The sequence below is a fragment of the Phascolarctos cinereus genome, unplaced genomic scaffold (assembly GCF_003287225.1).
Source record: "Phascolarctos cinereus isolate Bilbo 61053 unplaced genomic scaffold, phaCin_HiC Scaffold_3;HRSCAF=262, whole genome shotgun sequence".
In the NCBI taxonomy this organism is placed as follows: domain Eukaryota; kingdom Metazoa; phylum Chordata; class Mammalia; order Diprotodontia; family Phascolarctidae; genus Phascolarctos; species Phascolarctos cinereus.
The window spans coordinates 161,863,366-161,877,527 of NW_027555736.1; the positions used below are offsets into that span (position 1 = coordinate 161,863,366).

At 40.4% G+C, this 14,162-nt stretch overlaps 1 protein-coding gene across 2 annotated transcripts in view; it reads right to left on the minus strand.

The window, feature by feature from the left end:
* The window catches only part of MAPK6 (mitogen-activated protein kinase 6), a 38,636-nt gene extending 34,218 nt beyond the window's left edge, over nucleotides 1-4,418 (minus strand). The window contains exon 1 of one of the 2 annotated variants that reach the window (XR_002323431.2): nucleotides 4,247-4,418. The gene's annotated coding sequence lies outside the window, so the exon portion shown is untranslated. The remainder of the gene's footprint in view (nucleotides 1-4,246) is intronic. The other variant, XM_020980938.2, reaches the window with a different exon arrangement.
* Between the last annotated feature and the right edge of the window lie 9,744 nt (nucleotides 4,419-14,162).

Genomic DNA, 14,162 nt, shown 5'->3' on the forward strand with positions numbered 1-14,162 from the left:
CACTCACTCACCTTTCAAGGAAACTAGCTGAACAACACTAACAGAAACAGCTGATTGTCCAAGAGTTAAAGGTGCTAAGATCTTTCCAAAAATAACATGTATTATGACATAGAAAGAACCTGAAGATCTAATCAATTTTGTGTATGTTGATTAGTCCTATACTGTACTCACCTATAACAAAGAAATATTGTAAATATTGCTACAAAAACTGCAAAAGCAAAAAGCTTATGTGTGTAATACAGATTTTATACATAAAAATTTAATTCAAGTTCTAAAAAGTCCATCTGCCAAATCATTCAGAAAAATCACACCCAAAAAAAGTCCAGAAATTTAATTCCTATTGCAATATTTTAATACTCACAAGGAATAACAATAAATCCATTTTTAAAACTCTTTAATACATAAAACAAAGGGGAAAGGAGACCCAAAAAAAATCCGCCTTAAATCCTATTGCCAATCTTATTTTAAGCCAACTTGCTAAACACTGTGGGTTTTCAAGTCAGTCAAAGCTGTATCTTATTACCTAACTCCAATCTAAGCCCTAATTTTGGAACAGTGTGCTCAACAGCCTATCATGAAATCCTGACAGACGAAAAAGTAATGAGTGGCTGATCTATCATGCTGATCTATTTAAAATACTATTCATTATATAAGAAAATAAAAAGCCTACAAATATCTGTCAAATTATTGTATTTAGCATTATTGTAATAGACTTCCATTAAACTGAAAACCTAATGTTTACAGCTATATTTTTGATTAGTTGTTGGCACCTTTAAAATGATTACTTAATTTATTTCCAGGCAAATATTATTATAAAAGATACATAAGCAGTTAATACATTAATAAAGTCAGTTTCCATCAGTACATGATAGAAATTTAGTATTTCTAACAAATATCTCAAAATACTACTGACTGAACTAATTAACCTCACCAGGGAACCTTTAAAAAAAATCTCTTTTAGAAAGTATGTCAAAATTTCACATCTGAGCATTTAGTACTTAGAAACAAAAATACACTGACTTATTTTAAGATAACAAAGATTCAAAAACCCATCAAAAATACAAAATCACTCCTCGGACAAAACATTAACTTTCTCTCTTTAGAAAAGACAACATCACCTGAAATGATATGCATCCTGAACAATTTTAGCCCAACTAAATAAAATACAGTATACTTGGAAAGGGGGAGGAAAAGAAAAAAAAAGAGCCACGTTGCAGTCAGTAGCCAGGCTGAGTCATCATGGAACTCATAAAAACTTGCTGTTCTTCTAAATTCCCTCCCATACTAACCCTCATAATAAAAAAAAAGTACACTAATTGAGACAGCAAATGCTACTTTATCAGCCTACGAAAATTCTGAGAATTAGTGCATATGTAAAAACAATACAAAACTTTTTAAGGCTGACAGGATCCAGAACCTGTTAAATTCATAAAATAAAAATCAATATTTCTTCCACTCCAAAAGAAAATTGTCTCTTGGTGTTTTGATTGGATTGTTTGGAGGTTTTGGGAGAGGAAGAGAAGGGACAATTTTATTTATTTATTTGCAGGAGTTTAATGATCAGAAAAAGAAAACAATCTATTTCCGTTTTGAAGAAAGGGGTAGATTGGTAAGCTCCAGGAGGGGAAAGAAATGATCTTTCTCATTACATCTTTCTTATCTATTATCTTTCACAAAACAGAATTCTGCATATAGCTTATGATTAATAAATGGATGTTCAATTGAAATACAAATTCTAGTCTTCAACACTTCTGCAAGTGTTGAACTTCTGAAATCAACAAACAGTATTATATAAAGCTTTTACTTATAAATATTTCCATTTTGTAAAGTTTTTCTTTACAGTAACATAAAGACAACAAAACCTATCATTCTCAAATCTGTCATATTTTCTAGCTTACTTTAAGACCAGCCCACGAAAAAAGTGAATTCAGAAAAGTAAATCAAGAAATATTATAGTACTGTATATTCTAATCAAAGTTTTTTACAACCTCTTACTAAACAAATAAGTATATATAAGTTTTTTTTGTTTTTTGGTTTGTTTTTTTTTTCAGATTGAAGAGGGAAAGAAAGCACAAGCAAGTCTGAGAAGTTTCCTTCAAGTGCTCTGCTCTAGATCCTTGATTCTTCTAGTCAGAAAATTCTATCAAAGAATCCCATTGTGAAAATTACACTTGTGATTAATAAACTCAAAAAAAAAGATGAAACAATTCAGAATTTGTTCAAAATAAACAGGACAGAAAGACTAGCCAAACAATTTGATAAGTTGTTTGATATTGCAATCTGGTCCAAACGTCTGATGCTACTCCATTCCCCATTAACTTCTCCCCTCCAAAGAAACTTCTCTCCTACAGATCACACCAAAGCTGAAAATGAACTTTTAAAATAGAATCATTTTTAGCAGTTACACAATACCCTAAGAAACTATCAGTCCAGCTACTATTACCGTGTTCCTAAATAGAGCTCACTGTTCCCCTCATTGAACCTTTCCAAAGGATGGGCAAAAGGGGGGAAAAAATCATTTCTTTTCTTTTTACATAGACTAAACAATCCTTACCAATTGGAATTAAATGAAGTAAAAACTCCAGTACTTTTCAATGCATCTTGGGGAAATCATGGGTCAGAGGGTTCAAAAATAAGGTGAGGACACACTAACTCTGCAGTGAATTTCACAGAATTGACAGACCTAATTTTTAAAAATTCTGGTCTCTTTACAAGCTACCACCCTACACAGCTATGGAAATAAAAGTGACTTTGAAATACACAAGGAAATTGGCCAACAAATACAAAATCGCCTTTTCTGTACCCCAGGCTAGCCTAGATTAGTAACTGGGGGGGGGATTTCAGACAACTCGTAATGTGGCAACTGATAAGTAGTTTACCAAGTTAAGTCCTCGGGTGCCTTAGCCTCAGAAGTCAGCTGAGGCAGAGTCCCTCGGGGGGGGAAGCCGGAGGGAGGGAGGAAGAGGAGATCCGGGAAACTCTATTTCGACCAGCAAAATGCCAGGAAGGCGTGAGAGTACCCGTCACTCTCTTTCACCCGGCACCACAAACCGCTCCTGGGATTTCCCCCTCCTCCAGGGGCCCACCTACAAGCCCCAAGCTATTCAAATCTCTTGCCCTTAAGGAACGAGGGGTAAAAACAAGAGATCGAACGCCCACCTCTCCTAAAAAAAGCAAAAGTGATGGAAAAGCTGAGGCCTAAGAAGAAAGGAGAGGATGTGGGCGGCGCTGAGTCCCCTGGGTAGTCGAGGGGGATCTGAGTCCCTAGGGCAGTAGGATGGACCTTAAGTGCCCACCCAGCTCAGGGGGAGGATAAGTTCTTGGGTGGGTAGGGGGGAGTGTTAGAGTCCCTGGGGCAAGGGAGGACCATAAGTAGTTCCCAGGTCAGGGGGGCTCTAAGCCCCCGGGTAGGAGCACACAAGTTTCCGGAGCAGTGGAAGACTAAGTCTGCGGGGAAGCCTAATCCTGGGGCAGTAGAGGGCTCAGGGTACCAGGAGCAGGGGGAGAGCATAACTTCCCAGGTCGGGGGCGGGGCTCTTGGTCTAGGGAGCAGTAGGGGCGAGGGGGGTGGAGAAGGACCATAAGTTCCCGGGACAGTGGGAGAATGTAAATCCCTGGGACTGGGGTGACAAGTCCTTGGGGTACAGGAGAGGCCTCCCCCCGCTATGAGGCCACCAAGGAGGAGTCAGGGCACCCCTGCCCCCCCCAGGAAAAAGAGGACAAGGGGCGTACCACACCCCCCTGCCCCAAGCCGGCAGCCGCCTCCCCCCAATCCCGCCCCCCCTGGGGCGGTGGGAGGGGCGGGTATCCGCTTCCCCAGCCCCGCTGGAGGGGCGTGGGGGAGAAGCCGGACCGCCGCAAGCGGACGCTCCCCCCCCCCCGGGCCCAGGCCGGTCCACACCGGTCCGGCTCTGGGGGAGGAAAGGACCTGGCCCAGCTAGAGAGGCCAGGCCGGGCCGGGCACGGGAGAGAGCTGGAGGAGGGGCGGCGGAAAGGAGGCGAAACAAAAGCGCCTTTGTTAAGCGGCCGCCGCCGCCGGCGGAGGGAGGGTCACACACAAAGGAGGAGGAGGAGGAGGAGGGAAGGAGAGAAGAGGGGGCCGAGCCGGCCCCAAGGCCGCCACCGCCGGGCCCTCCCGGACTCGGTGTCCCGTTCCCCCCGCCCCCGCCGCCGCCGCCGGCCGCCCGTTTCCACCCCCCCCCCTGCAGCGGCCCTCAGCCCCCACCGGCACACCGAACCCACTCACGGGACTTCTCCGACTCATCGAGGCAGTGCAGGGCCCGCGGACAGCCCCTAAGGTCGGCTCCGGTCTCCGGCGGTGTTGGCGGCAGCGGCGTCTCCAAGGCTCTCGCTTTGCCGCAGTCGCCGCCATGTAACCCCGACCCGAGAGAGAGGGCGAGGGAGGGAGGGAGAGGGGGAGGGGAGGTATAGGGGAGGGGTCTCTGCGGGCCACGCCCCCTAGGGCTACGTCACAGGCTCCCTAGCCGGGTTCCCAGCCCCAGACCATCCACCCCACCCACGCCCCAATCCCAGGCCTGCTTCCCTTTTTCCCCTTGGCTGCGTGCCACCGACACGCGCAGGAATTTCAAACGCCGGGGACTGAGGCCTTCGCGCGGCGATGGGTGAGGGCAGGGAAAGGCTGAGGGATCGTGCGCCTCGTGGTGCTCTAGCTGTACCGGGAGAGGCGGGGTAGACGGGGAGTAAAGAGGATGCTCGCGAACCTCTTGTGCCCTGCTAGCTCACAGGGCTCCCGTACTCTGGCAAAAACACGTCGAGTAGTTAAAAAAAAAAAAGTGTTACTATTCTGCATACAACTGTGGACGTGAGTCCAAGGGGCCCTGATGCAGGTCTGTGAAATCCGAAATTGGAGAAACGGCAACGGCGCATTTTTGAACCAATCAATTTAGGCAGAAGACAGAAGGACCCGAAGCAGGCATGGGAAAGACTCATCTATCTGAGAAGGCTTGTAAAGACTAACCTTCTAGTTAGGCAATAAACCTTTATTAAGCGTCTTCTGTGAGCCAGGTACTGTGCAAAGTGCTGAGGATACGAAGAAAGGTATGAAAGACCTGCTCTCAAAGAGCTCCTAGTGTAATGGGGATGACAAAACATGCAAGCAATTATTTACTAATAAGCTATGCATGGGATAAACTAGAAACAATCACCAGAGGGAAGGCACTAAAATTAAAGGGGATAAGGAAAGGCTTCCTGTAGAAAATGGGATTTTAGCTGGGATTTGAAGGAAGCCAGGGAAGCAAAGGAGATGGAGATGAGGAGGGAGAAGATGTTGGCTGAAGTTCCATGGCAAAAGATTCATGTATTAGGGGTTCTTAATCTGGATCCCTTGAACTTTTTTTTCAAAATATTTTGACAAATGTATTTCAATATACTTGATTTCTTTTGTAATCCTAAGTATTATTTGCATTCAAAAATGTTACTCAGCAAAGGGGCCAAAAGCTATACCCCAGTTTAAATATTATTATATTTTAGCCCCCAGCTCTACTATTTGCTATCCTTGTGACTTGCCCTAGTCATTTCCTGGGATCTTAGGTTCCTCCTCTATAAAATGATATCTTTTTCTCATATCACACCCCTCTCCCCCATCACCACCAAGCAGCAGCCAGCCAAAGGGGTCCGTGGCAAAAGAAAAAAAGTTAAGAACTCTTAAGAGCCTAAACAAACATCTGTACTATATCCCTTGGGAGCATAATCTACTAGGCCACATTCTCTCTCTCCTAGCCGGGTTCTTATAAGGTATTTTTTGCTTTTCTTTGTACTCCCAGTGCTTAATAAATGCTTATTGACTGATTCATAAAGCTTTGAACCCAGACTGACAACCTCTACAATGTAACCAAATGTTTGAAAGGTTGTTCACATGAAAGAAGGAAGAACTTATTTTGATCTGCAGAGCAAACTTGAACCAATGTGTGTTAATTATAGAGGCCAATTTTGGTTCAATCTAAAGAATTTTCTTTTAATCAAAGTTAACCCACAGTGGAGTGGAATGCCTTGTTTGTAATAGCACCTTACAGAAGCATTAAGAGCACTGAATTTTGAGTCAGAGGTCCTGGTTTCAAACCCCAGCTTTACAATATTTGCTGTCTTTGTGACCTGGATATGTCATTATATCATTAGGTTCCTCCTCTATAAAAAGATGTCTTCTTTTTCTCATACTTTATACCACTGAATGAAAGACCTTACCAAGCTTCAGGTACCCAAAATTCTAAAGTAGAGTAAGCTCAAAGCCTTCCTGTTGGTGGCCAAGCATATTTGCATGAGAAAGGCAGGAACTTGGAACAAAGGATTAGAGGTGAAAGATGTTGGCTTTCAGAGGACTTTCCCACCCTTTTTGTATTTAGCAGTTTATTCCTTTGACAAATCCAGAAGAGCCTGTGGGGCTTGACGGAAGAAAAGGGCCCTCCGACCCTTTTGGTTTTGTTGGAATGCAGGCCTTCCTCCTCCCCCGCAATGGTTTAAAGGGGAAAGGAGAGTGACAGTCATTAATTGAATGCAGTTAAGAGGGCTTTCTAAAACTAAATCAAGCTCCTTCTCCCCACCCCCACTTCCTTCGGAGCTAAGCAGATAGCAGTGTACTGAGTTTGCCCACAGCTTTTTCTGCCAAGCCCAGAGGAGATTTGAGGTGAGTGGAGTCCAGACTTTCCCAACTCATGAAATAGCAGCATCAAGGGCAGTGGTCAAGTATCTAAGTTCCTTATTTAAAAACCCCACAAATGTGGTAGAAATCAAAGTGCTTGCCTGAGAGGGAAGCTCAGAATTAACTTTTGTAGGCCTTCTGGACAATGTACTAGTTCCCTAGCTGTTTCCATCTCTTTAAGACTGGGGTAGGGTGGGAGAGGAAGGAGGTAATGAGCTTTCCTTTCAGCTTTAGAGAATTTATTTTAGATGAAAAGCTCTGAATTCAGTCAGAATTAAGTGAAGCCCCCAGTTACAAAAATTTTTAACATTTAGGCAGAGAGCCTACTCTCTGCCTAACGTTATATTTATATCTTTCTCTAGTGAGCCCCTGGCTTCTTTGTGGTTCAGGCAAAATTCAATTTACTAGAAATATTTAGGTGGTGAAACAGCAGCAAATATTATAGTTTCTGTATTAGACAGCAACCAGAAAGGGAAGTTGGGGAAAGAGGTGACCTTTTCCTGGAACTTGTTCCCTCAGCCCAGGTCTTTGGCTCAGAGATGCCTATAGAGCAATTAATCCTCCTCTATGTCTTCAGGCCTACCTCCACCCCTCAGAGGTTTGCTGGAACACCAACTTCAGTCAAGGCAACAAGCATTAGGTACCTACTATTTGTCAACAGGCTGCTAAGTGCTGGGGAAGCAAAGAAAAACAAAAAACAGTCCCAGCTGTATCATAGTCTAATGGGAGAAAAACATGCAGCCAACTGTATAGGTAGTGGCTAATGTACGGGACCTGGAGTCAGGAGACCCAAATTCAAAATCCAGCCTTAAATATTTACTACTGTGTGACTCTGGGCAAGCTGATTAACCTCCTGTCTGTCTCAATTTCTTCATCTGCAAAATGGGGATAATAACAGCACCTACCTCCTTGGGTTGTCGTGAAGATTAAATGAGCTAATACGGTGTGTATCAAAAGTTTTAGGCTCTTACAACGGGGAGGATGATGGTGTCCACACAGGAGTAAGGAAGTTTTAAAGAGGGCAATGATTGATCCTCAACGATTTTGGACCTGTTTAGTTTAAGATGTCTTTCAGACATCCACTTTGAAATGTTTAATAGCCATTTAGAAATTCAAGACCAGACGTGCTGAAAAAGGTAAGGACTGGATAAGTAGATCTGAGCATCATCTGTATAAAGATGACATTGGAATCCATGAGAATCAGGTAAGATCCACAAATGAAATAGTATAGAAGGAGAAGAGAAGGTTTAGGCCAGAGCCTTGGGGACATCCATAATTATTGAGTGTGTCATGGATGAAGATCCAGCAAAGGCAACTCAAGTAGAAGAACTAGGAAAGGGTAATATCAATTCACCACACACTTGCTCCAACCTCTATGCTTCTAAACCTTCCTCCTTTTGTATAAATTCCTTTGGACATGGCCCTGTCTCATACAGTGGTTTTGGTGATTCAAGGAAGTGGACAGGTCCTGATCAAACTTAGTTTCTATTGATTGGAACAGTCAAAAAGTGTTTTTTTGCTTACCAAGGCAATACTTTTTAAGTGGATGAATTAATCAGTGGCATCCTACCTGTAAACTGGGAAAGCCCAAAATCAAACTCTCATGTGCCTCTGCCCTCAAGCCAGGAGTGAGGGGGTTTGGGGGATAAAAGACAAAAAGAGCAAAAAGTTGAACTACTTGTAATATTAAAATAAGTTTCTGAAAAAACGTTTTGTAAACTTTTTGAGTTACCATACAAAACACTCGAGAATGCCTATTTGAAACATTTTGTAAGTCAAAATATAATACAATCACTCCTAACTTACTTGCTTTTGTAAATAGGATTTTCTTAAAATGGGACAAATTTTAAGATGGGTAGATTTAAATGAATAATTGAATCTGTTGTTAAAGGAGTCATTTTTATCTTCTTAACACAAGGATAAAAGTGTCTCTTGGCTTCAGAGAAATTCAGTCCAGGTTTTGCCTCTTGCTTTGGCAAGCTGCCCTGGTTTGTGCTCCTATCTTGACAGTTCTGTTAGCCTAGGAAGAACAGATGTACTAAATTTCTGGACACAGTCCCTGTGTTTTAACCTTGAGGCTCTCAAAACTGCAGTATTTCCACCACAATGACTGATCCCAGAGGAGAACATGGTTATGACCATAACCACAGTCAGTAAATTAGGAGAAAGGGTACACCTGAATGCCCCTAACAGCAACCCTGACCCCCAGTGAGATATAAGTATTTTGAACTTGGGGATAAAAGGAAATTTTGCAACTCAGGTCATTCACCCTGCTTCACAGTACTTCAGTATCCAAGTCTACACACTCATTTCTGGAAGGTTGTGACAATAGCTCGATAAACATGAAATGTATAAAGATTCAGGAATAATAAACTTTCCTAACAGGATTGCTTCTATTGCAAAGAGGATCCAGTGGATAGGACCTAGATAAACAGCTATTTATCAAGATAAAAGGCAGTTTATTAGTAGCAAGTGTTTTAGTTTAACAATCTCTGATGGTCTGGAAGAGGTTACTTGGCTAGGTCTTTAGCTCTACAGAACCAGACACGTGGTTGCCAATTCCATAAGGGCTGATTAATCTCTAGGAGTCACTAGAAAGAAAGAAAAAAAAAACACTGGAAGCTTGCATTATATACCATAATGAAAAATTACTAGGAACATAAATATCAAAGAATTTCAAATCAGTAGTACATATCTATCCAGTTTTGTATTCCATAGTAATGATGCTCAGGGATATTTTGTCAAATAGCAGGGTTGATTTTGTTTTGACAACCTGAGAATTTTAAAGATTTATTCCAAACCTCCTTTACTCCCCTAATGAACCTTAATAACTTATATGTTTAATATCTTTTTGTTTGAGAAGTAGCATGATTTAATAAATGGAGGAACAGCCTGGAAGTCCTGAAGACTTGGGTTCAAGGTCTAACTCTAATGTGTAGCTAATTTACCATGGGCAAGTCATATCTCTCAGTGCCCATTGATAACTCTAAAACTATAAATTACAGAGGAGTTGCCTCTTTGGTTGGTAAGAGAAATTTCCTTACCTGAAGTTCTTCATACTGTTGAAAACTGGCCTGTTCCAAACAAATAGATTCCCCCCCGCAAAAGAAAACCAAAAATCCAAACCCTTTTATTTATCTGAACTTTTCTTGAACCTATTTGTTATATGTTTTTTAACCTTTGCCATATGTCAAGGTAAAGAATTCCTTAATGACCTTTTAGATTTCAATGATCATGTCATATCTCAAGTCCTACTCTGATGCCTCATCATGACATGGAGATGATTGTTGTACATCCTTTGTTTTCCAACAGGACCATTGATATCAAGGGGTGATATCTTGACTTGCATGTGAAGAGGACTTAAGTGAGGCAGAGTTGCAGAAAATTATCAATCTCACTCTTCTCTTCCAGAGTCATCAAAATCCAGTGGCAAGACACAGAATGACTGGCGATTGCCCTGGGATGCAGTGGATGGCTTTGGGCTACTGAAGGCTATTCCAATAGCGTGCAAGTTTTTACAAGGTCCTTCTGTGCTAGAAAGGCTTTGAAGTATGACCATGGTAGCAAAACAAGCTTGTTTTCTGAATTATTACAGAGAGGGGTATCACTAGTGGTCTGGCTACCCAGTGGCAGTTTTTTTGGTCATGGCAACCCATGAAACAAAGAAAAATTTTAAATGGCCCTCAGTCTTATGGGGTCCTTTCCTCTTCTTCAGTGACAGTGGCAGGAAAAACAGAGGACTAAGAATTTAGTTTTTAGACGGTTAATAAACTTCATTTGTACTGTTGATACTCTAAATCTGAGATCCATGTCCAGTGACCAACAAGTGGACATACCACCAGAGGGGCTGAACTTTAGATTTTGACATTCTTGTTATGACCAAAACCAGAAGAAAGAAGGAAGTTGTGGCTAAATGAAAGGATGACTCAGGTACTTCTGAAGAAGCAATGAAAGGAGTTAGTGGAATGGATTTTGTCGTATGCCCCAAGCTACTAGAATTATTTCATGGGATATTTGGTAATTATATATTGCAGTACTAATGGTAAATGTTTGTAGAAAGAGAACTAGGAAAATAATTGCAGCATATATACCAACACTGCTTGCTGAGAAAGAACTGATAAAGAAATTCTATGAAGAACTTGATAAGACCCTCCAGATCCAATCATTATATGACTTTAATGCAAAGTGACTGCTTCTCCTGGCCCACTATTTCAGAACATCGCCAGACGTATTTCACTTTACTCCCTACTCTCTGCTCATATCCTTGAGTGCCTTGCTTCTGCAGGTATATATACCCTTTCTACTTTCCACACCTCTAATTCTCTTCTTCTGTTGTGGAACCATAATTAAATCAAGTCCGTTGGTCCTGGATAAGGTAATGTCATTCTCCCTTTTGGCCTCATTTTCCATGACCTAACTTTTAGGATCATATTATCTCCCCAGATGGCTTTTGGATTTTTGTCACCAGCACTTAGCATATAGCAAGTATTTAATAACTTCTTTTTCATTCATTCATTTATTCAAATGTCTGAGAAGGTAAGGATAGGGAAAATGTATGGAACAGTATGAATCAGCAAAAAGAAACAAGAGAATTTGAAGACTTGTAGAACCCACAATTTGAGGAGGAGACCTATGCCAAAGAGGCTTCATTTCTCTTCAGGCTGCTCTGCTGACTCATCTCATGTCCCCCTCTCCCTCCTTTTCGGCTCCCTTTTATGTGCTATCTCTGGCTCCTCCATACCCCGCATTTGAATATAAGTTTCTCGGGGTGAGGGACTGTCTTTCTGCTTTTATTTGTATTTCTAGCACGTAGCCCAGTGCCTTGCACAAAGTAAGCACTTAAATGCTTGTTGAGTACTATTAACAGACTTTTTGACTGACTTGTAGGTGATACAGAAATTTTATGGTTCTATATGGTAAACTTTTTTTTAAGGAATTAAGTCCAGAAGACTTACATGAACTGATGCTGAGTGAAGCAAGCAGAGCCAGGAGAACATCATACACAGTAACGGCAACATTGTGCGATGACCAACTTTTATAAACTTATCTCTCCTCAGCAATACAACGATCTAAGAATTCTAAAGACTCATGATGGAAAATGCTATACACATCGAGACTAAGAACTATGGAGGCTGAATGCAGATCAAAGCCGACTAGTCTTACTTTTTTTTTGTTTTTTCTTTCTTGTGGTTTTTCCCTTTTGTTCTGATTCTTTCACAACATGACTAATGTGGAAATATTTTTAATATGATTGTACGTGTATAGCCTCATCAAATTGCTTGCCACCTTCGGGAGGAGGGAGAGAGAAAAAATTTGGAATTCAAAATCTTATAAAAGAATGCTGCAAACTAAAAAAGAAATATTTTTTAAAAAAATAATAATATAAAGTCCAGGATATGGTAACCACCAAATAACTCTATAAAGAATTAAATTGAATTTATTTTAAAAGACAAAAGAAAAACTTGTTATTGATGTGGGAGATATCCTGTACAATCAGACCATTGACTTGTCAGAGTTATGATGAAAGTTTTTAAAAAATAAATTCATTTTTATATTCATTTATAATCTGTCTCACCCTTCCCCCTAATAAGAACAACAATGAAAAATAAAGGTGAAGGAGGAGAATATGGAGCAAAATTAAAACGGTTGAATCCTGAATTATGTAAACAAGTAATTAAAAATTTAAAAATGAATGGACAACAGAAATGATATCAATACTAAATAATTAAATAATTAAGATATTTTATGTAAGAGGCAGTTAAGTGGCAAAGTAGATAGAGCTCCAGCCTTGGAGTCAGGAGGACCTGAGTTCAAATCAGGTCTCAGACACTTGAAACTTACTAGATGTGTGACCCTGGGCAAGTCACTTAACCCTAATTGCCTCAGAAGAAGAAGAAGAATTTCATATAGAAGTTTACTGCTGTTAGTTAATTGCCACAACAAAGATGACAAAAGAGCCTAGAAACCAACAAACCTCATGGCTACCAAGGATAACATGTGATTATAATATAAACTAAACAGTAAAATCTCATGAAGAAGGATGATGGATAATTAAGACCAGCATCAACTTATAAAACAAAGGGAAGCAGAGGGTGGTAAAACCAGCTAAAGGAAGCATAGCAAGATATTCAACTAAATAAAGTTTCCACAGCATGTCATGATAAAAATGAGAAGACTACAAACAGAAGAAAAATGGTAAAGATTTGTAAAAGACATTTTTAAAAAGTGTTTTCTCCAACAGTGATATTGGAACTACCATAGTTGAACCCTAACATCACAGCCCACAAAGTACTTATAGAAGGGTATAAATGGTATTAAAGAGAAAAAAAGATGGTAATACAATTGTGAGGGCATTGAGATACTAATACATGGGGTATCTGAAAAAGGGGAAGATACCAAAGGCATGGGAAAAAATCTCAGATCTCATTAATACAAAAAAAACCCATCAATAACAAACTATGTGTGTGGCATCACATCAGTATGAAATTTTATGAGAGTCATTTATGCGTGAATCAAGAATATCCTTAATGAAGAATTGGATATTGAGGCAATCCCCATCAGTTGGGGAATGGCTGAACAGTTTGTGCTATATAATGTAATGGAATGCTATTGATCTATAAGAAGTGATGAGCAGGCAGATTTCAGAAAAACCTGGAAAGACTTATGCTGAGTGAACTGAAGCTAAGTGAACAGAACCAGAAGAACAGTGTACACAATAATGGCAACATTGTGTGATGACCAACTTTGATAGACTGGGCTCTTCTCAGCAATACAGTGATCTAAGACAATTCCAAAAGACTCATGACAAAAAGTGCTATCCACATCCAGAGAAAGAACTATGGAGGCTGAATGCGGTTCGAAACATACTATCTTCACTTTTTTGTTGTTTTTTTTCTCTTTTGTTCTGATTCTTCTTTCACAACATGACTTATGTGGAAATATGTTTAACATGACTGCACATGTGTAGTCTATATCAGATTGCTTGCTGTCTTGAGGAGGGGGAAGAGGGGAAAAGGGGAGGAAGAAAAAATTTGTAACTCAAAATCTTACTTTAAATGAGTTGGAAAAAATAAAATACTATTTACAAAAAAAAATACTTTCACAAAAAAATAGTATTTACAAAAAAAAAAGAATATTGATGGTATTCATAGGGAGTGAGCAAGCAGGCTTTCACAATTGATATTAAACAATGGATCGTATGTTTACTACCTCAATCCAAAGTTACAGAGAATATAATATCCAGTTATTTATTATGAAAAAAATATCTGATTCAGTAGAATAACCACCACATTATAAGCTCTTTTTAGAAAGATGTCTCCCATCAACATATCAAGTTTATTCTAGATTCCTTGCAACATGTTACAACAAAAACGGCCCTGATTAGTAACCCTGTGATAATAAACATCAGGCAAGGTATAAAAGAGGAAGATGTATGTTTGCCAAAGACATCTGATGTTATGATAGAGGAGATGCAATGAATTATCCGGGTTGAGGAAGGGTAGATGAA